This window comes from Erpetoichthys calabaricus, chromosome 9 (genome assembly GCF_900747795.2).
Source record: "Erpetoichthys calabaricus chromosome 9, fErpCal1.3, whole genome shotgun sequence".
NCBI lineage: Eukaryota > Metazoa > Chordata > Cladistia > Polypteriformes > Polypteridae > Erpetoichthys > Erpetoichthys calabaricus.
The window spans coordinates 130,475,319-130,498,043 of record NC_041402.2 but is presented as its reverse complement, the minus strand read 5'-3'; the positions used below and the strand labels follow the sequence as shown (position 1 = coordinate 130,498,043).

Sequence of the window (22,725 nt, the reverse complement as noted above, 5' to 3'; positions counted from 1 at the left end):
ATTCTCTTGTTGGTCTTGAGCATACTATTTATTTCTTTCTTTATATCATTCTTTATCTCCTGCTTGAGCTCAGCAATCATCACCTTCTGTTAAGAGAGATCATTTCTGCTGTCGTGCACCGTAGGTGAATTGGCGGGCTCTATTACAGTCGATGTTCTCGGTTCGCGAAGAGTAGGTGAAAGCGCGGACTACAAGGCCTTTTCCAGTTTCAAGTGATCTTCTCCAATCGGCGAGCTTTCGTGACCTGCATCACTTGCACATTCGCTTCCATTTTCACTCTCAACTGGAGACGATGCAGTGGACCGTGGTCCAGAGGAGTCTGGGCTTTCGCCTTTCTGTTCCAGGTCAGTCTCTGATAGGCCGTATCTGGAACTTGAACTTGGACTAGTCTGTCTAGGCTTGGATGTAACTTTAAGTTTCTTTTCTGTTTCTTTCTAACCCACTTTCTTGCCGACCATGTTTATATATGCTTACATATACTGTAATAGAAACCTTGGGTTGGATAAATACAGGATACCTCGGGAAAATAAGAAATAAAAACACCGCTGCTAACGAGCTCAGCTTCAGAAGTCCATCTCCCGCAACGGACGAGACCAACTCTCTAAGTTCTGTGACAAAGCCTGGAACCATAGTTAGGTGTGGGGAATGGAGATGTACTTAGGGACTGTCACCCAAATCTTAGAGTAAAAACCCCGTTTTAAAACTGGCGACTTAAATCCAAGTTCAGGAGTAACTCAATACCTGTCTTTTAATGCTTCTAAGCCTCTTGTCAATCTATGACATACAATGAGCAAATAAATAAGGAAATAACAGTGTCAGCAGACTTTACTACATCAGAGGGAACTTAAACCTCTTTTCCAGGTTCAGAAGGAAATTTAAACCCAATGGAAAAAAACATTACCTAGTATACATTTCCCAGACTTTAACTAGAATTTGCCATCTTTCATACCAACAGAGAAGCGTCTCACAGTGAAAAGATTTCCTTTCTTGTGAGTTTTAAAGAGATGAGACGAGGTAAAATACAGAGATGGAAGGAAAAAGCAAAAAATGTAAAAAAGAAAATAAGGAGTAGAATAAAATGATCAAATAAAATGATCAACATTAGGTTTAGTTTTGGAAAATCAAAAGCATTCCGTTCCATCTGATACGTCTGTTTTGCAAAAAAGGATGCACTCTTGGTTTGTACCCTACCTCACGATCGCCTTTGGTTTCCTAGCAGGTAAACAGCAGCGACAGATTGGTTATCTTTGTGCAGTGGCAGTATCGTAGCCTATGAAGTTTATCTGAAGCGTGATTATTGCTAGTTGAAAACTTTACCCAATACCCCGCCAAGATGATTGTTTATATGATCAGCTTGTGCAATTTTTGACGGTCTCTGGGTAGACCAGTTTTTCTTGTGTAATGTTAGAATATTTTTTCCGAGATGGCTAAAAATATACCAATTTGTTTTCAGGTTTTGGAGATCTCGTGGTGCGTGACTGTGAAATAATGTTGGTGTAGTTTTGTATTCTCTGATCCGAGCCGTTTCTCTTGCCAGATGCGTCTGACAGTCAAAAGTTTTCCTTTTCGTGATCTGTTTCTCTTTTTGCGGTCAACTGCTGGTTTGGAAACAGTCACCATTTGAAAGTTATGTCTAGAAGCAAAACGATAAAGCGTTTGTTGCTACTGTCTTTTATTTGCTCCTTTATTTATTTCCTGCTATCTCTCTCTCTCCACTTCTCCTTGTCCAAGGCCATAGCAGTATTTGGACATAAATTGGAATTCCTCTGTACAGGTCAGAACATAAAAATGAAATCAAAAGTTTTAAAGGGATGAGACAGGGGAAAATACAGAGATGGAAGGAGAAAACAAAAAATGTAAAAAAACAAGATTTGAGGTGCACAAAATAAAAGGAGTAGAAAAACAGAATTTCAAATATTGAATTGTCTAAGTCCTTCTCTGGAGATGATCAGCAATTCTACTCTGAAAAGATGTACTGCTAATAACAAGAGATGAAGCCAAGACTCATGAAATCAAGAGTAGGTTTAGTTTTGTGATACTTTTCTTGGGAGGAGGAACTATCTAATCGTGGGCGTGGCTCATTTGCATAAAACGGGTTTGGATTGAAATCAGTAAAACGTCGTTCGTTAACTTTATGCACATTTACATAGACATGAGTAGGATTAAGGAAAAGTCCAGCGAAGCCTTTCTGTCGTTAATATTTGGAAAAACATAAGCATTCCGTTCCATCTGCTACGTCTGTTTTGCAAAAAAGGTTGCACTCTTGGTTTGTACCCTACCTCACGATCGCCTTTGGTTTCCTAGCAGGTTAAGAGCGGCGGCAGATTGGCTATCTTTGCGCAGTGGCAGTATCGTAGCCTATGAAGTTTATCTGAGGCGTGATTATTGCTAGTTGAAAACTTTACCCAATACCCCGCCAAGATGATTGTTTATATGATCAGCTTGTGCAATTTTTGACGGTCTCTGGGTAGACTAGTTTTTCTTGTGTAATGTTAGAATATTTCTTCCGAAATGGCTAAAAATATACCAATTTCTTTTCAGGTTTTGGAGACCTCGTGGTGCGTGACTGTGAAATAATGTTGGTGTAGTTTTGTATTCTCTGTTCCGAGTCGTTTCTCTTGTCAGATGCGTCTGACAGTCAAAAGTTTTCTTTTTCGTGATCTGTTTCTCTTTTTGCGGTCAACTGCTGGTTTGGAAACAGTCACCATTTGAAAGTTGTGTCTAGAAGCAAAACGATAAAGCGTTTGTTGCTACTGTCTTTTATTTGCTCCTTTATTTATTTCCTGCTATCTCTCTCTCTCCACTTCTCCTTGTCCAAGGCCATAGCAGTATTTGGACATAAATTGGAATTCCTCTGTACAGGTCAGAAAATAAAAATGAAATCAAAAGTTTTAAAGGGATGAGACAGGGGAAAATACAGAGATGGAAGGAGAAAACAAAAAATGTAAAAAAACAAGATTTGAGGTGCACAAAATAAAAGGAGTAGAAAAACAGAATTTCAAATATTGAATTTTCTAAGTCCTTCTCTGGAGATGATCAACAATTCTACTCTGAAAAGATGTACTGCTAATAACAAGAGATGAAGCCAAGACTCATGAAATCAAGAGTAGGTTTAGTTTTGTGATACTTTTCTTGGGAGGAGGAACTATCTAATCGTGGGCGTGGCTCATTTGCATAAAACGGGTTTGGATTGAAATCAGTAAAACGTCGTTCGTTAACTTTATGCACATTTACATAGACATGAGTAGGATTAAGGAAAAGTCCAGCGAAGCCTTTCTGTCGTTAATATTTGGAAAAACATAAGCATTCCGTTCCATCTGCTACGTCTGTTTTGCAAAAAAGGTTGCACTCTTGGTTTGTACCCTACCTCACGATCGCCTTTGGTTTCCTAGCAGGTTAAGAGCGGCGGCAGATTGGCTATCTTTACGCAGTGGCAGTATCGTAGCCTATGAAGTTTATCTGAGGCGTGATTATTGCTAGTTGAAAACTTTACCCAATACCCCGCCAAGATGATTGTTTATATGATCAGCTTGTGCAATTTTTGATGGTTTCTGGGTAGACCAGTTTTTCTTGTGTAATGTTAGAATATTTTTTCCGAGATGGCTAAAAGTATACCAATTTCTTTTCAGGTTTTGGAGATCTCGTGGTGCGTGATTGTGAAATAATGTTGGTGTAGTTTTGTATTTTCTGATCCGAGCCGTTTCTCTCGTCAGATGCGTCTAACAGTCAAAAGTTTTCCTTTTCGTGATCTGTTTCTCTTTTTGCGGTCAACTGCTGGTTTGCAAACAGTCACTATTTGAAAGTTGTGTCTAGAAGCAAAACGATAAAGCGTTTGTTGCTACTGTCTTTTATTTGCTCCTTTATTTATTTCCTGCTATCTCTCTCTCTCCACTTCTCCTTGTCCAAGGCCATAGCAGTATTTGGACATAAATTGGAATTCCTCTGTACAGGTCAGAAAATAAAAATGAAATCAAAAGTTTTAAAGGGATGAGACAGGGGAAAATACAGAGATGGAAGGAGAAAACAAAAAATGTAAAAAAACAAGATTTGAGGTGCAAAAAATAAAAGGAGTAGAAAAACAGAATTTCAAATATTGAATTTTCTAAGTCCTTCTTTGGAGATGATCAACAATTCTACTCTGAAAAGATGTACTGCTAATAACAACAGATGAAGCCAAGACTCATGAAATCAAGTGTAGGTTTAGTTTTGCGATACTTTTCTTGGGAGGAGGAACTATCTAATCGTGGGCGTGGCTCATTTGCAAAAAACGGGTTTGGATTGAAATCAGTAAAACGTCGTTCGTTAACTTTATGCACATTTACATAGACATGAGTAGGATTAAGGAAAAGTCCAGCGAAGCCTTTCTGTCGTTAATATTTGGAAAAACATAAGCATTCCGTTCCATCTGCTACGTCTGTTTTGCAAAAAAGGTTGCACTCTTGGTTTGTACCCTACCTCACGATCGCCTTTGGTTTCCTAGCAGGTTAAGAGCGGCGGCAGATTGCCTATCTTTGCGCAGTGGCAGTATCGTAGCCTATGAAGTTTATCTGAGGCGTGATTATTGCTAGTTGAAAACTTTACCCAATACCCCGCCAAGATGATTGTTTATATGATCAGCTTGTGCAATTTTTGACGGTCTCTGGGTAGACCAGTTTTTCTTGTGTAATGTTAGAATATTTTTTCCGAGATGGCTAAAAATATACCAATTTCTTTTCAGATTTTGGAGATCTCGTGGTGCATGATTGTGAAATAATGTTGGTGTAGTTTTGTATTCTCTGATCCGAGCCGTTTCTCTTGTCAGATGCGTCTAACAGTCAAAAGTTTTCTTTTTCGTGATCTGTTTCTCTTTTTGCGTTCAACTGCTGGTTTGCAAACAGTCACTATTTGAAAGTTGTGTCTAGAAGCAAAACGATAAAGCGTTTGTTGCTACTGTCTTTTATTTGCTCCTTTATTTATTTCCTGCTATCTCTCTCTCTCCACTTCTCCTTGTCCAAGGCCATAGTAGTATTTGGACATAAATTGGAATTCCTCTGTACAGGTCAGAAAATAAAAATGAAATCAAAAGTTTTAAAGGGATGAGACAGGGGAAAATACAGAGATGGAAGGAGAAAACAAAAAATGTAAAAAAACAAGATTTGAGGTGCACAAAATAAAAGGAGTAGAAAAACAGAATTTCAAATATTGAATTTTCTAAGTCCTTCTCTGGAGATGATCAACAATTCTACTCTGAAAAGATGTACTGCTAATAACAAGAGATGAAGCCAAGACTCATGAAATCAAGAGTAGGTTTAGTTTTGTGATACTTTTCTTGGGAGGAGGAACTATCTAATCGTGGGCGTGGCTCATTTGCATAAAACGGGTTTGGATTGAAATCAGTAAAACGTCGTTCGTTAACTTTATGCACATTTACATAGACATGAGTAGGATTAAGGAAAAGTCCAGCGAAGCCTTTCTGTCGTTAATATTTGGAAAAACATAAGCATTCCGTTCCATCTGCTACGTCTGTTTTGCAAAAAAGGTTGCACTCTTGGTTTGTACCCTACCTCACGATCGCCTTTGGTTTCCTAGCAGGTTAAGAGCGGCGGCAGATTGGCTATCTTTGCGCAGTGGCAGTATCGTAGCCTATGAAGTTTATCTGAGGCGTGATTATTGCTAGTTGAAAACTTTACCCAATACCCCGCCAAGATGATTGTTTATATGATCAGCTTGTGCAATTTTTGACGGTCTCTGGGTAGACCAGTTTTTCTTGTGTAATGTTAGAATATTTTTTCCGAGATGGCTAAAAATATACCAATTTCTTTTCAGGTTTTGGAGATCTCGTGGTGCGTGATTGTGAAATAATGTTGGTGTAGTTTTGTATTCTCTGATCCGAGCCGTTTCTCTTGTCAGATGCGTCTAACAGTCAAAAGTTTTCCTTTTCGTGATCTGTTTCTCTTTTTGCGGTCAACTGCTGGTTTGCAAACAGTCACTATTTGAAAGTTGTGTCTAGAAGCAAAACGATAAAGCGTTTGTTGCTACTGTCTTTTATTTGCTCCTTTATTTATTTCCTGCTATCTCTCTCTCTCCACTTCTCCTTGTCCAAGGCCATAGCAGTATTTGGACATAAATTGGAATTCCTCTGTACAGGTCAGAAAATAAAAATGAAATCAAAAGTTTTAAAGGGATGAGACAGGGGAAAATACAGAGATGGAAGGAGAAAACAAAAAATGTAAAAAAACAAGATTTGAGGTGCACAAAATAAAAGGAGTAGAAAAACAGAATTTCAAATATTGAATTTTCTAAGTCTTCTTTGGAGTTGATCAACAATTCTACTCTGAAAAGATGTACTGCTAATAACAAGAGATGAAGCCAAGACTCATGAAATCAAGAGTATGTTTAGTTTTGCGATACTTTTCTTGGGAGGAGGAACTATCTAATCGTGGGCGTGGCTCATTTGCATAAAACGGGTTTGGATTGAAATCAGTAAAACGTCGTTCGTTAACTTTATGCACATTTACATAGACATGAGTAGGATTAAGGAAAAGTCCAGCGAAGCCTTTCTGTCGTTAATATTTGGAAAAACATAAGCATTCCGTTCCATCTGCTACGTCTGTTTTGCAAAAAAGGTTGCACTCTTGGTTTGTACCCTACCTCACGATCGCCTTTGGTTTCCTAGCAGGTTAAGAGCGGCGGCAGATTGGCTATCTTTGCGCAGTGGCAGTATCGTAGCCTATGAAGTTTATCTGAGGCGTGATTATTGCTAGTTGAAAACTTTACCCAATACCCCGCCAAGATGATTGTTTATATGATCAGCTTGTGCAATTTTTGACGGTTTCTGGGTAGACCAGTTTTTCTTGTGTAATGTTAGAATATTTTTTCAGAGATGGCTAAAAATATACCAATTTCTTTTCAAGTTTTGGAGATCTCGTGGTGCGTGATTGTGAAATAATGTTGGTGTAGTTTTGTATTTTCTGATCCGAGCCGTTTCTCTCGTCAGATGCGTCTAACAGTCAAAAGTTTTCCTTTTCGTGATCTGTTTCTCTTTTTGCGGTCAACTGCTGGTTTGCAAACAGTCACTATTTGAAAGTTGTGTCTAGAAGCAAAACGATAAAGCGTTTGTTGCTACTGTCTTTTATTTGCTCCTTTATTTATTTCCTGCTATCTCTCTCTCTCCACTTCTCCTTGTCCAAGGCCATAGCAGTATTTGGACATTAATTGGAATTCCTCTGTACAGGTCAGAAAATAAAAATGAAATCAAAAGTTTTAAAGGGATGAGACAGGGGAAAATACAGAGATGGAAGGAGAAAACAAAAAATGTAAAAAAACAAGATTTGAGGTGCACAAAATAAAAGGAGTAGAAAAACAGAATTTCAAATATTGAATTTTCTAAGTCTTCTTTGGAGATGATCAACAATTCTACTCTGAAAAGATGTACTGCTAATAACAAGAGATGAAGCCAAGACTCATGAAATCAAGAGTAGGTTTAGTTTTGCGATACTTTTCTTGGGAGGAGGAACTATCTAATCGTGGGCGTGGCTCATTTGCATAAAACGGGTTTGGATTGAAATCAGTAAAACGTCGTTCGTTAACTTTATGCACATTTACATAGACATGAGTAGGATTAAGGAAAAGTCCAGCGAAGCCTTTCTGTCGTTAATATTTGGAAAAACATAAGCATTCCGTTCCATCTGCTACGTCTGTTTTGCAAAAAAGGTTGCACTCTTGGTTTGTACCCTACCTCACGATCGCCTTTGGTTTCCTAGCAGGTTAAGAGCGGCGGCAGATTGGCTATCTTTGCGCAGTGGCAGTATCGTAGCCTATGAAGTTTATCTGAGGCGTGATTATTGCTAGTTGAAAACTTTACCCAATACCCCGCCAAGATGATTGTTTATATGATCAGCTTGTGCAATTTTTGACGGTTTCTGGGTAGATCAGTTTTTCTTGTGTAATGTTAGAATATTTTTTCCGAGATGGCTAAAAATATACCGATTTCTTTTCAGGTTTGGAGATCTCGTGGTGCGTGATTGTGAAATAATGTTGGTGTAGTTTTGTATTTTCTGATCCGAGCCGTTTCTCTCGTCAGATGCGTCTAACAGTCAAAAGTTTTCCTTTTCGTGATCTGTTTCTCTTTTTGCGGTCAACTGCTGGTTTGCAAACAGTCACTATTTGAAAGTTGTGTCTAGAAGCAAAACGATAAAGCGTTTGTTGCTACTGTCTTTTATTTGCTCCTTTATTTATTTCCTGCTATCTCTCTCTCTCCACTTCTCCTTGTCCAAGGCCATAGCAGTATTTGGACATTAATTGGAATTCCTCTGTACAGGTCAGAAAATAAAAATGAAATCAAAAGTTTTAAAGGGATGAGACAGGGGAAAATACAGAGATGGAAGGAGAAAACAAAAAATGTAAAAAAACAAGATTTGAGGTGCACAAAATAAAAGGAGTAGAAAAACAGAATTTCAAATATTGAATTTTCTAAGTCTTCTTTGGAGATGATCAACAATTCTACTCTGAAAAGATGTACTGCTAATAACAAGAGATGAAGCCAAGACTCATGAAATCAAGAGTATGTTTAGTTTTGCGATACTTTTCTTGGGAGGAGGAACTATCTAATCGTGGGCGTGGCTCATTTGCATAAAACGGGTTTGGATTGAAATCAGTAAAACGTCGTTCGTTAACTTTATGCACATTTACATAGACATGAGTAGGATTAAGGAAAAGTCCAGCGAAGCCTTTCTGTCGTTAATATTTGGAAAAACATAAGCATTCCGTTCCATCTGCTACGTCTGTTTTGCAAAAAAGGTTGCACTCTTGGTTTGTACCCTACCTCACGATCGCCTTTGGTTTCCTAGCAGGTTAAGAGCAGCGGCAGATTGGCTATCTTTGTGCAGTGGCAGTATCGTAGCCTATGAAGTTTATCTGAGACGTGATTATTGCTAGTTGAAAACTTTACCCAATACCCCGCCAAGATGATTGTTTATATGATCAGCTTGTGCAATTTTTGACGGTTTCTGGGTAGACCAGTTTTTCTTGTGTAATGTTAGAATATTTTTTCCGAGATGGCTAAAAATATACCAATTTCTTTTCAAGTTTTGGAGATCTCGTGGTGCGTGATTGTGAAATAATGTTGGTGTAGTTTTGTATTTTCTGATCCGAGCCGTTTCTCTCGTCAGATGCGTCTAACAGTCAAAAGTTTTCCTTTTCGTGATCTGTTTCTCTTTTTGCGGTCAACTGCTGGTTTGCAAACAGTCACTATTTGAAAGTTGTGTCTAGAAGCAAAACGATAAAGCGTTTGTTGCTACTGTCTTTTATTTGCTCCTTTATTTATTTCCTGCTATCTCTCTCTCTCCACTTCTCCTTGTCCAAGGCCATAGCAGTATTTGGACATTAATTGGAATTCCTCTGTACAGGTCAGAAAATAAAAATGAAATCAAAAGTTTTAAAGGGATGAGACAGGGGAAAATACAGAGATGGAAGGAGAAAACAAAAAATGTAAAAAAACAAGATTTGAGGTGCACAAAATAAAAGGAGTAGAAAAACAGAATTTCAAATATTGAATTTTCTAAGTCTTCTTTGGAGATGATCAACAATTCTACTCTGAAAAGATGTACTGCTAATAACAAGAGATGAAGCCAAGACTCATGAAATCAAGAGTATGTTTAGTTTTGCGATACTTTTCTTGGGAGGAGGAACTATCTAATCGTGGGCGTGGCTCATTTGCATAAAACGGGTTTGGATTGAAATCAGTAAAACGTCGTTCGTTAACTTTATGCACATTTACATAGACATGAGTAGGATTAAGGAAAAGTCCAGCGAAGCCTTTCTGTCGTTAATATTTGGAAAAACATAAGCATTCCGTTCCATCTGCTACGTCTGTTTTGCAAAAAAGGTTGCACTCTTGGTTTGTACCCTACCTCACGATCGCCTTTGGTTTCCTAGCAGGTTAAGAGCGGCGGCAGATTGGCTATCTTTGCGCAGTGGCAGTATCGTAGCCTATGAAGTTTATCTGAGGCGTGATTATTGCTAGTTGAAAACTTTACCCAATACCCCGCCAAGATGATTGTTTATATGATCAGCTTGTGCAATTTTTGACGGTTTCTGGGTAGACCAGTTTTTCTTGTGTAATGTTAGAATATTTTTTCCGAGATGGCTAAAAATATACCAATTTCTTTTCAAGTTTTGGAGATCTCGTGGTGCGTGATTGTGAAATAATGTTGGTGTAGTTTTGTATTTTCTGATCCGAGCCGTTTCTCTCGTCAGATGCGTCTAACAGTCAAAAGTTTTCCTTTTCGTGATCTGTTTCTCTTTTTGCGGTCAACTGCTGGTTTGCAAACAGTCACTATTTGAAAGTTGTGTCTAGAAGCAAAACGATAAAGCGTTTGTTGCTACTGTCTTTTATTTGCTCCTTTATTTATTTCCTGCTATCTCTCTCTCTCCACTTCTCCTTGTCCAAGGCCATAGCAGTATTTGGACATAAATTGGAATTCCTCTGTACAGGTCAGAAAATAAAAATGAAATCAAAAGTTTTAAAGGGATGAGACAGGGGAAAATACAGAGATGGAAGGAGAAAACAAAAAATGTAAAAAAAACAAGATTTGAGGTGCACAAAATAAAAGGAGTAGAAAAACAGAATTTCAAATATTGAATTTTCTAAGTCTTCTTTGGAGATGATCAACAATTCTACTCTGAAAAGATGTACTGCTAATAACAAGAGATGAAGCCAAGACTCATGAAATCAAGAGTAGGTTTAGTTTTGCGATACTTTTCTTGGGAGGAGGAACTATCTAATCGTGGGCGTGGCTCATTTGCATAAAACGGGTTTGGATTGAAATCAGTAAAACGTCGTTCGTTAACTTTATGCACATTTACATAGACATGAGTAGGATTAAGGAAAAGTCCAGCGAAGCCTTTCTGTCGTTAATATTTGGAAAAACATAAGCATTCCGTTCCATCTGCTACGTCTGTTTTGCAAAAAAGGTTGCACTCTTGGTTTGTACCCTACCTCACGATCGCCTTTGGTTTCCTAGCAGGTTAAGAGCGGCGGCAGATTGGCTATCTTTGCGCAGTGGCAGTATCGTAGCCTATGAAGTTTATCTGAGGCGTGATTATTGCTAGTTGAAAACTTTACCCAATACCCCGCCAACATGATTGTTTATATGATCAGCTTGTGCAATTTTTGACGGTCTCTGGGTAGACCAGTTTTTCTTGTGTAATGTTAGAATATTTTTTCCGAGATGGCTAAAAATATACCAATTTCTTTTCAGATTTTGGAGATCTCGTGGTGCGTGATTGTGAAATAATGTTGGTGTAGTTTTGTATTCTCTGATCCGAGCCGTTTCTCTTGTCAGATGCGTCTAACAGTCAAAAGTTTTCCTTTTCGTGATCTGTTTCTCTTTTTGCGGTCAACTGCTGGTTTGCAAACAGTCACTATTTGAAAGTTGTGTCTAGAAGCAAAACGATAAAGCGTTTGTTGCTACTGTCTTTTATTTGCTCCTTTATTTATTTCCTGCTATCTCTCTCTCTCTCCACTTCTCCTTGTCCAAGGCCATAGCAGTATTTGGACATAAATTGGAATTCCTCTGTACAGGTCAGAAAATAAAAATGAAATCAAAAGTTTTAAAGGGATGAGACAGGGGAAAATACAGAGATGGAAGGAGAAAACAAAAAATGTAAAAAAACAAGATTTGAGGTGCACAAAATAAAAGGAGTAGAAAAACAGAATTTCAAATATTGAATTTTCTAAGTCTTCTTTGGAGATGATCAACAATTCTACTCTGAAAAGATGTACTGCTAATAACAAGAGATGAAGCCAAGACTCATGAAATCAAGAGTAGGTTTAGTTTTGTGATACTTTTCTTGGGAGGAGGAACTATCTAATCGTGGGCGTGGCTCATTTGCATAAAACGGGTTTGGATTGAAATCAGTAAAACGTCGTTCGTTAACTTTATGCACATTTACATAGACATGAGTAGGATTAAGGAAAAGTCCAGCGAAGCCTTTCTGTCGTTAATATTTGGAAAAACATAAGCATTCCGTTCCATCTGCTACGTCTGTTTTGCAAAAAAGGTTGCACTCTTGGTTTGTACCCTACCTCACGATCGCCTTTGGTTTCCTAGCAGGTTAAGAGCGGCGGCAGATTGCCTATCTTTGCGCAGTGGCAGTATCGTAGCCTATGAAGTTTATCTGAGGCGTGATTATTGCTAGTTGAAAACTTTACCCAATACCCCGCCAAGATGATTGTTTATATGATCAGCTTGTGCAATTTTTGACGGTCTCTGGGTAGACCAGTTTTTCTTGTGTAATGTTAGAATATTTTTTCCGAGATGGCTAAAAATATACCAATTTCTTTTCAGATTTTGGAGATCTCGTGGTGCGTGATTGTGAAATAATGTTGGTGTAGTTTTGTATTCTCTGATCCGAGCCGTTTCTCTTGTCAGATGCGTCTAACAGTCAAAAGTTTTCCTTTTCGTGATCTGTTTCTCTTTTTGCGGTCAACTGCTGGTTTGCAAACAGTCACTATTTGAAAGTTGTGTCTAGAAGCAAAACGATAAAGCGTTTGTTGCTACTGTCTTTTATTTGCTCCTTTATTTATTTCCTGCTATCTCTCTCTCTCCACTTCTCCTTGTCCAAGGCCATAGCAGTATTTGGACATAAATTGGAATTCCTCTGTACAGGTCAGAAAATAAAAATGAAATCAAAAGTTTTAAAGGGATGAGACAGGGGAAAATACAGAGATGGAAGGAGAAAACAAAAAATGTAAAAAAACAAGATTTGAGGTGCACAAAATAAAAGGAGTAGAAAAACAGAATTTCAAATATTGAATTTTCTAAGTCTTCTTTGGAGTTGATCAACAATTCTACTCTGAAAAGATGTACTGCTAATAACAAGAGATGAAGCCAAGACTCATGAAATCAAGTGTAGGTTTAGTTTTGCGATACTTTTCTTGGGAGGAGGAACTATCTAATCGTGGGCGTGGCTCATTTGCATAAAACGGGTTTGGATTGAAATCAGTAAAACGTCGTTCGTTAACTTTATGCACATTTACATAGACATGAGTAGGATTAAGGAAAAGTCCAGCGAAGCCTTTCTGTCGTTAATATTTGGAAAAACATAAGCATTCCGTTCCATCTGCTACGTCTGTTTTGCAAAAAAGGTTGCACTCTTGGTTTGTACCCTACCTCACGATCGCCTTTGGTTTCCTAGCAGGTTAAGAGCGGCGGCAGATTGGCTATCTTTGCGCAGTGGCAGTATCGTAGCCTATGAAGTTTATCTGAGGCGTGATTATTGCTAGTTGAAAACTTTACCCAATACCCCGCCAAGATGATTGTTTATATGATCAGCTTGTGCAATTTTTGACGGTTTCTGGGTAGACCAGTTTTTCTTGTGTAATGTTAGAATATTTTTTCCGAGATGGCTAAAAATATACCAATTTCTTTTCAGGTTTTGGAGATCTCGTGGTGCGTGATTGTGAAATAATGTTGGTGTAGTTTTGTATTTTCTGATCCGAGCCGTTTCTCTCGTCAGATGCGTCTAACAGTCAAAAGTTTTCCTTTTCGTGATCTGTTTCTCTTTTTGCGGTCAACTGCTGGTTTGCAAACAGTCACTATTTGAAAGTTGTGTCTAGAAGCAAAACGATAAAGCGTTTGTTGCTACTGTCTTTTATTTGCTCCTTTATTTATTTCCTGCTATCTCTCTCTCTCCACTTCTCCTTGTCCAAGGCCATAGCAGTATTTGGACATAAATTGGAATTCCTCTGTACAGGTCAGAAAATAAAAATGAAATCAAAAGTTTTAAAGGGATGAGACAGGGGAAAATACAGAGATGGAAGGAGAAAACAAAAAATGTAAAAAAACAAGATTTGAGGTGCAAAAAATAAAAGGAGTAGAAAAACAGAATTTCAAATATTGAATTTTCTAAGTCTTCTTTGGAGATGATCAACAATTCTACTCTGAAAAGATGTACTGCTAATAACAAGAGATGAAGCCAAGACTCATGAAATCAAGAGTAGGTTTAGTTTTGCGATACTTTTCTTGGGAGGAGGAACTATCTAATCGTGGGCGTGGCTCATTTGCATAAAACGGGTTTGGATTGAAATCAGTAAAATGTCGTTCGTTAACTTTATGCACATTTACATAGACATGAGTAGGATTAAGGAAAAGTCCAGCGAAGCCTTTCTGTCGTTAATATTTGGAAAAACATAAGCATTCCGTTCCATCTGCTACGTCTGTTTTGCAAAAAAGGTTGCACTCTTGGTTTGTACCCTACCTCACGATCGCCTTTGGTTTTCTAGCAGGTTAAGAGCGGCGGCAGATTGGCTATCTTTGCGCAGTGGCAGTATCGTAGCCTATGAAGTTTATCTGAGGCGTGATTATTGCTAGTTGAAAACTTTACCCAATACCCCGCCAAGATGATTGTTTATATGATCAGCTTGTGCAATTTTTGACGGTCTCTGGGTAGACCAGTTTTTCTTGTGTAATGTTAGAATATTTTTTCCGAGATGGCTAAAAATATACCAATTTCTTTTCAGATTTTGGAGATCTTGTGGTGCGTGATTGTGAAATAATGTTGGTGTAGTTTTGTATTCTCTGATCCGAGCCGTTTCTCTTGTCAGATGCGTCTAACAGTCAAAAGTTTTCCTTTTCGTGATCTGTTTCTCTTTTTGCGGTCAACTGCTGGTTTGCAAACAGTCACTATTTGAAAGTTGTGTCTAGAAGCAAAACGATAAAGCGTTTGTTGCTACTGTCTTTTATTTGCTCCTTTATTTATTTCCTGCTATCTCTCTCTCTCCACTTCTCCTTGTCCAAGGCCATAGCAGTATTTGGACATAAATTGGAATTCCTCTGTACAGGTCAGAAAATAAAAATGAAATCAAAAGTTTTAAAGGGATGAGACAGGGGAAAATACAGAGATGGAAGGAGAAAACAAAAAATGTAAAAAAACAAGATTTGAGGTGCAAAAAATAAAAGGAGTAGAAAAACAGAATTTCAAATATTGAATTTTCTAAGTCTTGTTTGGAGATGATCAACAATTCTACTCTGAAAAGATGTACTGCTAATAACAAGAGATGAAGCCAAGACTCATGAAATCAAGAGTAGGTTTAGTTTTGCGATACTTTTCTTGGGAGGAGGAACTATCTAATCGTGGGCGTGGCTCATTTGCATAAAACGGGTTTGGATTGAAATCAGTAAAACGTCGTTCGTTAACTTTATGCACATTTACATAGACATGAGTAGGATTAAGGAAAAGTCCAGCGAAGCCTTTCTGTCGTTAATATTTGGAAAAACATAAGCATTCCGTTCCATCTGCTACGTCTGTTTTGCAAAAAAGGTTGCACTCTTGGTTTGTACCCTACCTCACGATCGCCTTTGGTTTTCTAGCAGGTTAAGAGCGGCGGCAGATTGGCTATCTTTGCGCAGTGGCAGTATAGTAGCCTATGAAGTTTATCTGAGGCGTGATTATTGCTAGTTGAAAACTTTACCCAATACCCCGCCAAGATGATTGTTTATATGATCAGCTTGTGCAATTTTTGACGGTCTCTGGGTAGACCAGTTTTTCTTGTGTAATGTTAGAATATTTTTTCCGAGATGGCTAAAAATATACCAATTTCTTTTCAGATTTTGGAGATCTTGTGGTGCGTGATTGTGAAATAATGTTGGTGTAGTTTTGTATTCTCTGATCCGAGCCGTTTCTCTCGTCAGATGCGTCTAACAGTCAAAAGTTTTCCTTTTCGTGATCTGTTTCTCTTTTTGCGGTCAACTGCTGGTTTGCAAACAGTCACTATTTGAAAGTTGTGTCTAGAAGCAAAACGATAAAGCGTTTGTTGCTACTGTCTTTTATTTGCTCCTTTATTTATTTCCTGCTATCTCTCTCTCTCCACTTCTCCTTGTCCAAGGCCATAGCAGTATTTGGACATAAATTGGAATTCCTCTGTACAGGTCAGAAAATAAAAATGAAATCAAAAGTTTTAAAGGGATGAGACAGGGGAAAATACAGAGATGGAAGGAGAAAACAAAAAATGTAAAAAAACAAGATTTGAGGTGCAAAAAATAAAAGGAGTAGAAAAACAGAATTTCAAATATTGAATTTTCTAAGTCTTCTTTGGAGATGATCAACAATTCTACTCTGAAAAGATGTACTGCTAATAACAAGAGATGAAGCCAAGACTCATGAAATCAAGTGTAGGTTTAGTTTTGCGATACTTTTCTTGGGAGGAGGAACTATCTAATCGTGGGCGTGGCTCATTTGCATAAAACGGGTTTGGATTGAAATCAGTAAAACGTCGTTCGTTAACTTTATGCACATTTACATAGACATGAGTAGGATTAAGGAAAAGTCCAGCGAAGCCTTTCTGTCGTTAATATTTGGAAAAACATAAGCATTCCGTTCCATCTGCTACGTCTGTTTTGCAAAAAAGGTTGCACTCTTGGTTTGTACCCTACCTCACGATCGCCTTTGGTTTCCTAGCAGGTTAAGAGCGGCGGCAGATTGGCTATCTTTGCGCAGTGGCAGTATCGTAGCCTATGAAGTTTATCTGAGGCGTGATTATTGCTAGTTGAAAACTTTACCCAATACCCCGCCAAGATGTTTGTTTATATGATCAGCTTGTGCAATTTTTGACGGTCTCTGGGTAGACCAGTTTTTCTTGTGTAATGTTAGAATATTTTTTCCGAGATGGCTAAAAATATACCAATTTCTTTTCAGATTTTGGAGATCTTGTGGTGCGTGATTGTGAAATAATGTTGGTGTAGTTTTGTATTCTCTGATCCGAGCCGTTTCTCTCGTCAGATGCGTCTAACAGTCAAAAGTTTTCCTTTTCGTGATCTGTTTCTCTTTTTGCGGTCAACTGCTGGTTTGCAAACAGTCACTATTTGAAAGTTGTGTCTAGAAGCAAAACGATAAAGCGTTTGTTGCTACTGTCTTTTATTTGCTCCTTTATTTATTTCCTGCTATCTCTCTCTCTCCACTTCTCCTTGTCCAAGGCCATAGCAGTATTTGGACATAAATTGGAATTCCTCTGTACAGGTCAGAAAATAAAAATGAAATCAAAAGTTTTAAAGGGATGAGACAGGGGAAAATACAGAGATGGAAGGAGAAAACAAAAAATGTAAAAAAACAAGATTTGAGGTGCAAAAAATAAAAGGAGTAGAAAAACAGAATTTCAAATATTGAATTTTCTAAGTCTTCTTTGGAGATGATCAACAATTCTACTCTGAAAAGATGTACTGCTAATAACAAGAGATGAAGCCAAGACTCATGAAATCAAGAGTAGGTTTAGTTTTGCGATACTTTTCTTGGGAGGAGGAACTATCTAATCGTGGGCGTGGCTCATTTGCATAAAACGGGTTTGGATTGAAATCAGTAAAACGTCGTTCGTTAACTTTATGCACATTTACATAGACATGAGTAGGATTAAGGAAAAGTCCAGCGAAGCCTTTCTGTCGTTAATATTTGGAAAAACATAAGCATTCCGTTCCATCTGCTACGTCTGTTTTGCAAAAAAGGTTGCACTCTTGGTTTGTACCCTACCTCACGATCGCCTTTGGTTTTCTAGCAGGTTAAGAGCGGCGGCAGATTGGCTATCTTTGCGCAGTGGCAGTATCGTAGCCTATGAAGTTTATCTGAGGCGTGATTATTGCTAGTTGAAAACTTTACCCAATACCCCGCCAAGATGATTGTTTATATGATCAGCTTGTGCAATTTTTGACGGTCTCTGGGTAGACCAGTTTTTCTTGTGTAATGTTAGAATATTTTTTCCGAGATGGCTAAAAATATACCAATTTCTTTTCAGGTTTTGGAGATCTCGTGGTGCGTGATTGTGAAATAATGTTGGTGTAGTTTTGTATTCTCTGATCCGAGCCGTTTCTCTTGTCAGATGCGTCTAACAGTCAAAAGTTTTCCTTTTCGTGATCTGTTTCTCTTTTTGCGGTCAACTGCTGGTTTGCAAACAGTCACTATTTGAAAGTTGTGTCTAGAAGCAAAACGATAAAGCGTTTGTTGCTACTGTCTTTTATTTGCTCCTTTATTTATTTCCTGCTATCTCTCTCTCTCCACTTCTCCTTGTCCAAGGCCATAGCAGTATTTGGACATAAATTGGAATTCCTCTGTACAGGTCAGAAAATAAAAATGAAATCAAAAGTTTTAAAGGGATGAGACAGGGGAAAATACAGAGATGGAAGGAGAAAACAAAAAATGTAAAAAAACAAGATTTGAGGTGCAAAAAATAAAAGGAGTAGAAAAACAGAATTTCAAATATTGAATTTTCTAAGTCTTCTTTGGAGATGATCAACAATTCTACTCTGAAAAGATGTACTGCTAATAACAAGAGATGAAGCCAAGACTCATGAAATCAAGTGTAGGTTTAGTTTTGCGATACTTTTCTTGGGAGGAGGAACTATCTAATCGTGGGCGTGGCTCATTTGCATAAAACGGGTTTGGATTGAAATCAGTAAAACGTCGTTCGTTAACTTTATGCACATTTACATAGACATGAGTAGGATTAAGGAAAAGTCCAGCGAAGCCTTTCTGTCGTTAATATTTGGAAAAACATAAGCATTCCGTTCCATCTGCTACGTCTGTTTTGCAAAAAAGGTTGCACTCTTGGTTTGTACCCTACCTCACGATCGCCTTTGGTTTTCTAGCAGGTTAAGAGCGGCGGCAGATTGGCTATCTTTGCGCAGTGGCAGTATAGTAGCCTATGAAGTTTATCTGAGGCGTGATTATTGCTAGTTGAAAACTTTACCCAATACCCCGCCAAGATGATTGTTTATATGATCAGCTTGTGCAATTTTTGACGGTCTCTGGGTAGACCAGTTTTTCTTGTGTAATGTTAGAATATTTTTTCCGAGATGGCTAAAAATATACCAATTTCTTTTCAGATTTTGGAGATCTTGTGGTGCGTGATTGTGAAATAATGTTGGTGTAGTTTTGTATTCTCTGATCCGAGCCGTTTCTCTCGTCAGATGCGTCTAACAGTCAAAAGTTTTCCTTTTCGTGATCTGTTTCTCTTTTTGCGGTCAACTGCTGGTTTGCAAACAGTCACTATTTGAAAGTTGTGTCTAGAAGCAAAACGATAAAGCGTTTGTTGCTACTGTCTTTTATTTGCTCCTTTATTTATTTCCTGCTATCTCTCTCTCTCCACTTCTCCTTGTCCAAGGCCATAGCAGTATTTGGACATAAATTGGAATTCCTCTGTACAGGTCAGAAAATAAAAATGAAATCAAAAGTTTTAAAGGGATGAGACAGGGGAAAATACAGAGATGGAAGGAGAAAACAAAAAATGTAAAAAAACAAGATTTGAGGTGCAAAAAATAAAAGGAGTAGAAAAACAGAATTTCAAATATTGAATTTTCTAAGTCCTTCTTTGGAGATGATCAACAATTCTACTCTGAAAAGATGTACTGCTAATAACAAGAGATGAAGCCAAGACTCATGAAATCAAGTGTAGGTTTAGTTTTGCGATACTTTTCTTGGGAGGAGGAACTATCTAATCGTGGGCGTGGCTCATTTGCATAAAACGGGTTTGGATTGAAATCAGTAAAACGTCGTTCGTTAACTTTATGCACATTTACATAGACATGAGTAGGATTAAGGAAAAGTCCAGCGAAGCCTTTCTGTCGTTAATATTTGGAAAAACATAAGCATTCCGTTCCATCTGCTACGTCTGTTTTGCAAAAAAGGTTGCACTCTTGGTTTGTACCCTACCTCACGATCGCCTTTGGTTTCCTAGCAGGTTAAGAGCGGCGGCAGATTGGCTATCTTTGCGCAGTGGCAGTATCGTAGCCTATGAAGTTTATCTGAGGCGTGATTATTGCTAGTTGAAAACTTTACCCAATACCCCGCCAAGATGATTGTTTATATGATCAGCTTGTGCAATTTTTGACGGTCTCTGGGTAGACCAGTTTTTCTTGTGTAATGTTAGAATATTTTTTCCGAGATGGCTAAAAATATACCAATTTCTTTTTAGATTTTGGAGATCTCGTGGTGCGTGATTGTGAAATAATGTTGGTGTAGTTTTGTATTCTCTGAACCGAGCCGTTTCTCTTGTCAGATGCGTCTAACAGTCAAAAGTTTTCCTTTTCGTGATCTGTTTCTCTTTTTGCAGTCAACTGCTGGTTTGCAAACAGTCACTATTTGAAAGTTGTGTCTAGAAGCAAAACGATAAAGCGTTTGTTGCTACTGTCTTTTATTTGCTCCTTTATTTATTTCCTGCTATCTCTCTCTCTCCACTTCTCCTTGTCCAAGGCCATAGCAGTATTTGGACATAAATTGGAATTCCTCTGTACAGGTCAGAAAATAAAAATGAAATCAAAAGTTTTAAAGGGATGAGACAGGGGAAAATACAGAGATGGAAGGAGAAAACAAAAAATGTAAAAAAACAAGATTTGAGGTGCACAAAATAAAAGGAGTAGAAAAACAGAATTTCAAATATTGAATTTTCTAAGTCTTCTTTGGAGATGATCAACAATTCTACTCTGAAAAGATGTACTGCTAATAACAAGAGATGAAGCCAAGACTCATGAAATCAATAGTATGTTTATTTTTGCGATACTTTTCTTGGGATGAGGAACTATCTAATCTATTTGCTATTTGCTATCTATTTGCTATCTATTTGCTCCTTTATTTATTTCCTGCTATCTCTCTCTCTCCACTTCTCCTTGTCCAAGGCCATAGCAGTATTTGGACATAAATTGGAATTCCTCTGTACAGGTCAGAAAATAAAAATGAAATCAAAAGTTTTAAAGGGATGAGACAGGGGAAAATACAGAGATGGAAGGAGAAAACAAAAAATGTAAAAAAACAAGATTTGAGGTGCAAAAAATAAAAGGAGTAGAAAAACAGAATTTCAAATATTGAATTTTCTAAGTCCTTCTTTGGAGATGATCAACAATTCTACTCTGAAAAGATGTACTGCTAATAACAAGAGATGAAGCCAAGACTCATGAAATCAAGAGTAGGTTTAGTTTTGCGATACTTTTCTTGGGAGGAGGAACTATCTAATCGTGGGCGTGGCTCATTTGCATAAAACGGGTTTGGATTGAAATCAGTAAAACGTCGTTCGTTAACTTTATGCACATTTACATAGACATGAGTAGGATTAAGGAAAAGTCCAGCGAAGCCTTTCTGTCGTTAATATTTGGAAAAACATAAGCATTCCGTTCCATCTGCTACGTCTGTTTTATAAAAAAGGTTGCACTCTTGGTTTGTACCCTACCTCACGATCGCCTTTGGTTTTCTAGCAGGTTAAGAGCGGCGGCAGATTGGCTATCTTTGCGCAGTGGCAGTATCGTAGCCTATGAAGTTTATCTGAGGCGTGATTATTGCTAGTTGAAAACTTTACCCAATACCCCGCCAAGATGATTGTTTATATGATCAGCTTGTGCAATTTTTGACGGTCTCTGGGTAGACCAGTTTTTCTTGTGTAATGTTAGAATATTTTTTCCGAGATGGCTAAAAATATACCAATTTCTTTTCAGATTTTGGAGATCTTGTGGTGCGTGATTGTGAAATAATGTTGGTGTAGTTTTGTATTCTCTGATCCGAGCCGTTTCTCTCGTCAGATGCGTCTAACAGTCAAAAGTTTTCCTTTTCGTGATCTGTTTCTCTTTTTGCGGTCAACTGCTGGTTTGCAAACAGTCACTATTTGAAAGTTGTGTCTAGAAGCAAAACGATAAAGCGTTTGTTGCTACTGTCTTTTATTTGCTCCTTTATTTATTTCCTGCTATCTCTCTCTCTCCACTTCTCCTTGTCCAAGGCCATAGCAGTATTTGGACATAAATTGGAATTCCTCTGTACAGGTCAGAAAATAAAAATGAAATCAAAAGTTTTAAAGGGATGAGACAGGGGAAAATACAGAGATGGAAGGAGAAAACAAAAAATGTAAAAAAACAAGATTTGAGGTGCAAAAAATAAAAGGAGTAGAAAAACAGAATTTCAAATATTGAATTTTCTAAGTCCTTCTTTGGAGATGATCAACAATTCTACTCTGAAAAGATGTACTGCTAATAACAAGAGATGAAGCCAAGACTCATGAAATCAAGAGTAGGTTTAGTTTTGCGATACTTTTCTTGGGAGGAGGAACTATCTAATCGTGGGCGTGGCTCATTTGCATAAAACGGGTTTGGATTGAAATCAGTAAAACGTCGTTCGTTAACTTTATGCACATTTACATAGACATGAGTAGGATTAAGGAAAAGTCCAGCGAAGCCTTTCTGTCGTTAATATTTGGAAAAACATAAGCATTCCGTTCCATCTGCTACGTCTGTTTTGCAAAAAAGGTTGCACTCTTGGTTTGTACCCTACCTCACGATCGCCTTTGGTTTCCTAGCAGGTTAAGAGCGGCGGCAGATTGCCTGTCTTTGCGCAGTGGCAGTATCGTAGCCTATGAAGTTTATCTGAGGCGTGATTATTGCTAGTTGAAAACTTTACCCAATACCCCGCCAAGATGATTGTTTATATGATCAGCTTGTGCAATTTTTGACGGTCTCTGGGTAGACCAGTTTTTCTTGTGTAATGTTAGAATATTTTTTCCGAGATGGCTAAAAATATACCAATTTTTTTTCAGATTTTGGAGATCTCGTGGTGCGTGATTGTGAAATAATGTTGGTGTAGTTTTGTATTCTCTGAACCGAGCCGTTTCTCTTGTCAGATGCGTCTAACAGTCAAAAGTTTTCCTTTTCGTGATCTGTTTCTCTTTTTGCGGTCAACTGCTGGTTTGCAAACAGTCACTATTTGAAAGTTGTGTCTAGAAGC

General features: G+C 37.9%; 20 non-coding genes across 20 annotated transcripts; all 20 read left to right on the top strand.

Moving 5' to 3' along the window:
- Positions 1–1,243: 1,243 nt before the first annotated feature.
- Positions 1,244–1,384, top strand: LOC114658297 (U4 spliceosomal RNA). The gene has a single exon (XR_007935951.1). It is a non-coding gene; the product is annotated as a U4 spliceosomal RNA (small nuclear RNA).
- Positions 1,385–2,331: 947 nt separating this feature from the next.
- LOC127529268 (U4 spliceosomal RNA) lies at positions 2,332–2,472 on the top strand. The gene has a single exon (XR_007935942.1). It is a non-coding gene; the product is annotated as a U4 spliceosomal RNA (small nuclear RNA).
- A 947-nt stretch (positions 2,473–3,419) lies between these two features.
- On the top strand, positions 3,420–3,560 carry LOC127529275 (U4 spliceosomal RNA). The gene has a single exon (XR_007935949.1). It is a non-coding gene; the product is annotated as a U4 spliceosomal RNA (small nuclear RNA).
- Positions 3,561–4,507: 947 nt separating this feature from the next.
- Positions 4,508–4,648, top strand: LOC127529267 (U4 spliceosomal RNA). Its single transcript, XR_007935941.1, has one exon. It is a non-coding gene; the product is annotated as a U4 spliceosomal RNA (small nuclear RNA).
- A 947-nt stretch (positions 4,649–5,595) lies between these two features.
- On the top strand, positions 5,596–5,736 carry LOC114658290 (U4 spliceosomal RNA). Its single transcript, XR_003717340.1, has one exon. It is a non-coding gene; the product is annotated as a U4 spliceosomal RNA (small nuclear RNA).
- A 946-nt stretch (positions 5,737–6,682) lies between these two features.
- LOC127529273 (U4 spliceosomal RNA) lies at positions 6,683–6,823 on the top strand. The gene has a single exon (XR_007935947.1). It is a non-coding gene; the product is annotated as a U4 spliceosomal RNA (small nuclear RNA).
- A 946-nt stretch (positions 6,824–7,769) lies between these two features.
- LOC127529272 (U4 spliceosomal RNA) lies at positions 7,770–7,910 on the top strand. Its single transcript, XR_007935946.1, has one exon. It is a non-coding gene; the product is annotated as a U4 spliceosomal RNA (small nuclear RNA).
- Positions 7,911–8,855: 945 nt separating this feature from the next.
- LOC127529278 (U4 spliceosomal RNA) lies at positions 8,856–8,996 on the top strand. The gene has a single exon (XR_007935953.1). It is a non-coding gene; the product is annotated as a U4 spliceosomal RNA (small nuclear RNA).
- Positions 8,997–9,942: 946 nt separating this feature from the next.
- On the top strand, positions 9,943–10,083 carry LOC127529271 (U4 spliceosomal RNA). The gene has a single exon (XR_007935945.1). It is a non-coding gene; the product is annotated as a U4 spliceosomal RNA (small nuclear RNA).
- Positions 10,084–11,030: 947 nt separating this feature from the next.
- LOC127529276 (U4 spliceosomal RNA) lies at positions 11,031–11,171 on the top strand. Its single transcript, XR_007935950.1, has one exon. It is a non-coding gene; the product is annotated as a U4 spliceosomal RNA (small nuclear RNA).
- A 948-nt stretch (positions 11,172–12,119) lies between these two features.
- Positions 12,120–12,260, top strand: LOC127529266 (U4 spliceosomal RNA). Its single transcript, XR_007935940.1, has one exon. It is a non-coding gene; the product is annotated as a U4 spliceosomal RNA (small nuclear RNA).
- Positions 12,261–13,206: 946 nt separating this feature from the next.
- LOC127529270 (U4 spliceosomal RNA) lies at positions 13,207–13,347 on the top strand. The gene has a single exon (XR_007935944.1). It is a non-coding gene; the product is annotated as a U4 spliceosomal RNA (small nuclear RNA).
- A 946-nt stretch (positions 13,348–14,293) lies between these two features.
- Positions 14,294–14,434, top strand: LOC114658289 (U4 spliceosomal RNA). Its single transcript, XR_003717339.1, has one exon. It is a non-coding gene; the product is annotated as a U4 spliceosomal RNA (small nuclear RNA).
- A 946-nt stretch (positions 14,435–15,380) lies between these two features.
- Positions 15,381–15,521, top strand: LOC114658288 (U4 spliceosomal RNA). The gene has a single exon (XR_003717338.2). It is a non-coding gene; the product is annotated as a U4 spliceosomal RNA (small nuclear RNA).
- Positions 15,522–16,467: 946 nt separating this feature from the next.
- LOC127529274 (U4 spliceosomal RNA) lies at positions 16,468–16,608 on the top strand. The gene has a single exon (XR_007935948.1). It is a non-coding gene; the product is annotated as a U4 spliceosomal RNA (small nuclear RNA).
- Positions 16,609–17,554: 946 nt separating this feature from the next.
- Positions 17,555–17,695, top strand: LOC114658296 (U4 spliceosomal RNA). The gene has a single exon (XR_003717346.2). It is a non-coding gene; the product is annotated as a U4 spliceosomal RNA (small nuclear RNA).
- Positions 17,696–18,641: 946 nt separating this feature from the next.
- On the top strand, positions 18,642–18,782 carry LOC127529277 (U4 spliceosomal RNA). Its single transcript, XR_007935952.1, has one exon. It is a non-coding gene; the product is annotated as a U4 spliceosomal RNA (small nuclear RNA).
- Positions 18,783–19,729: 947 nt separating this feature from the next.
- LOC114658287 (U4 spliceosomal RNA) lies at positions 19,730–19,870 on the top strand. Its single transcript, XR_003717337.1, has one exon. It is a non-coding gene; the product is annotated as a U4 spliceosomal RNA (small nuclear RNA).
- A 1,369-nt stretch (positions 19,871–21,239) lies between these two features.
- Positions 21,240–21,380, top strand: LOC114658292 (U4 spliceosomal RNA). The gene has a single exon (XR_003717342.1). It is a non-coding gene; the product is annotated as a U4 spliceosomal RNA (small nuclear RNA).
- A 947-nt stretch (positions 21,381–22,327) lies between these two features.
- LOC114658293 (U4 spliceosomal RNA) lies at positions 22,328–22,468 on the top strand. The gene has a single exon (XR_003717343.2). It is a non-coding gene; the product is annotated as a U4 spliceosomal RNA (small nuclear RNA).
- The last annotated feature ends 257 nt before the right edge of the window (positions 22,469–22,725 follow it).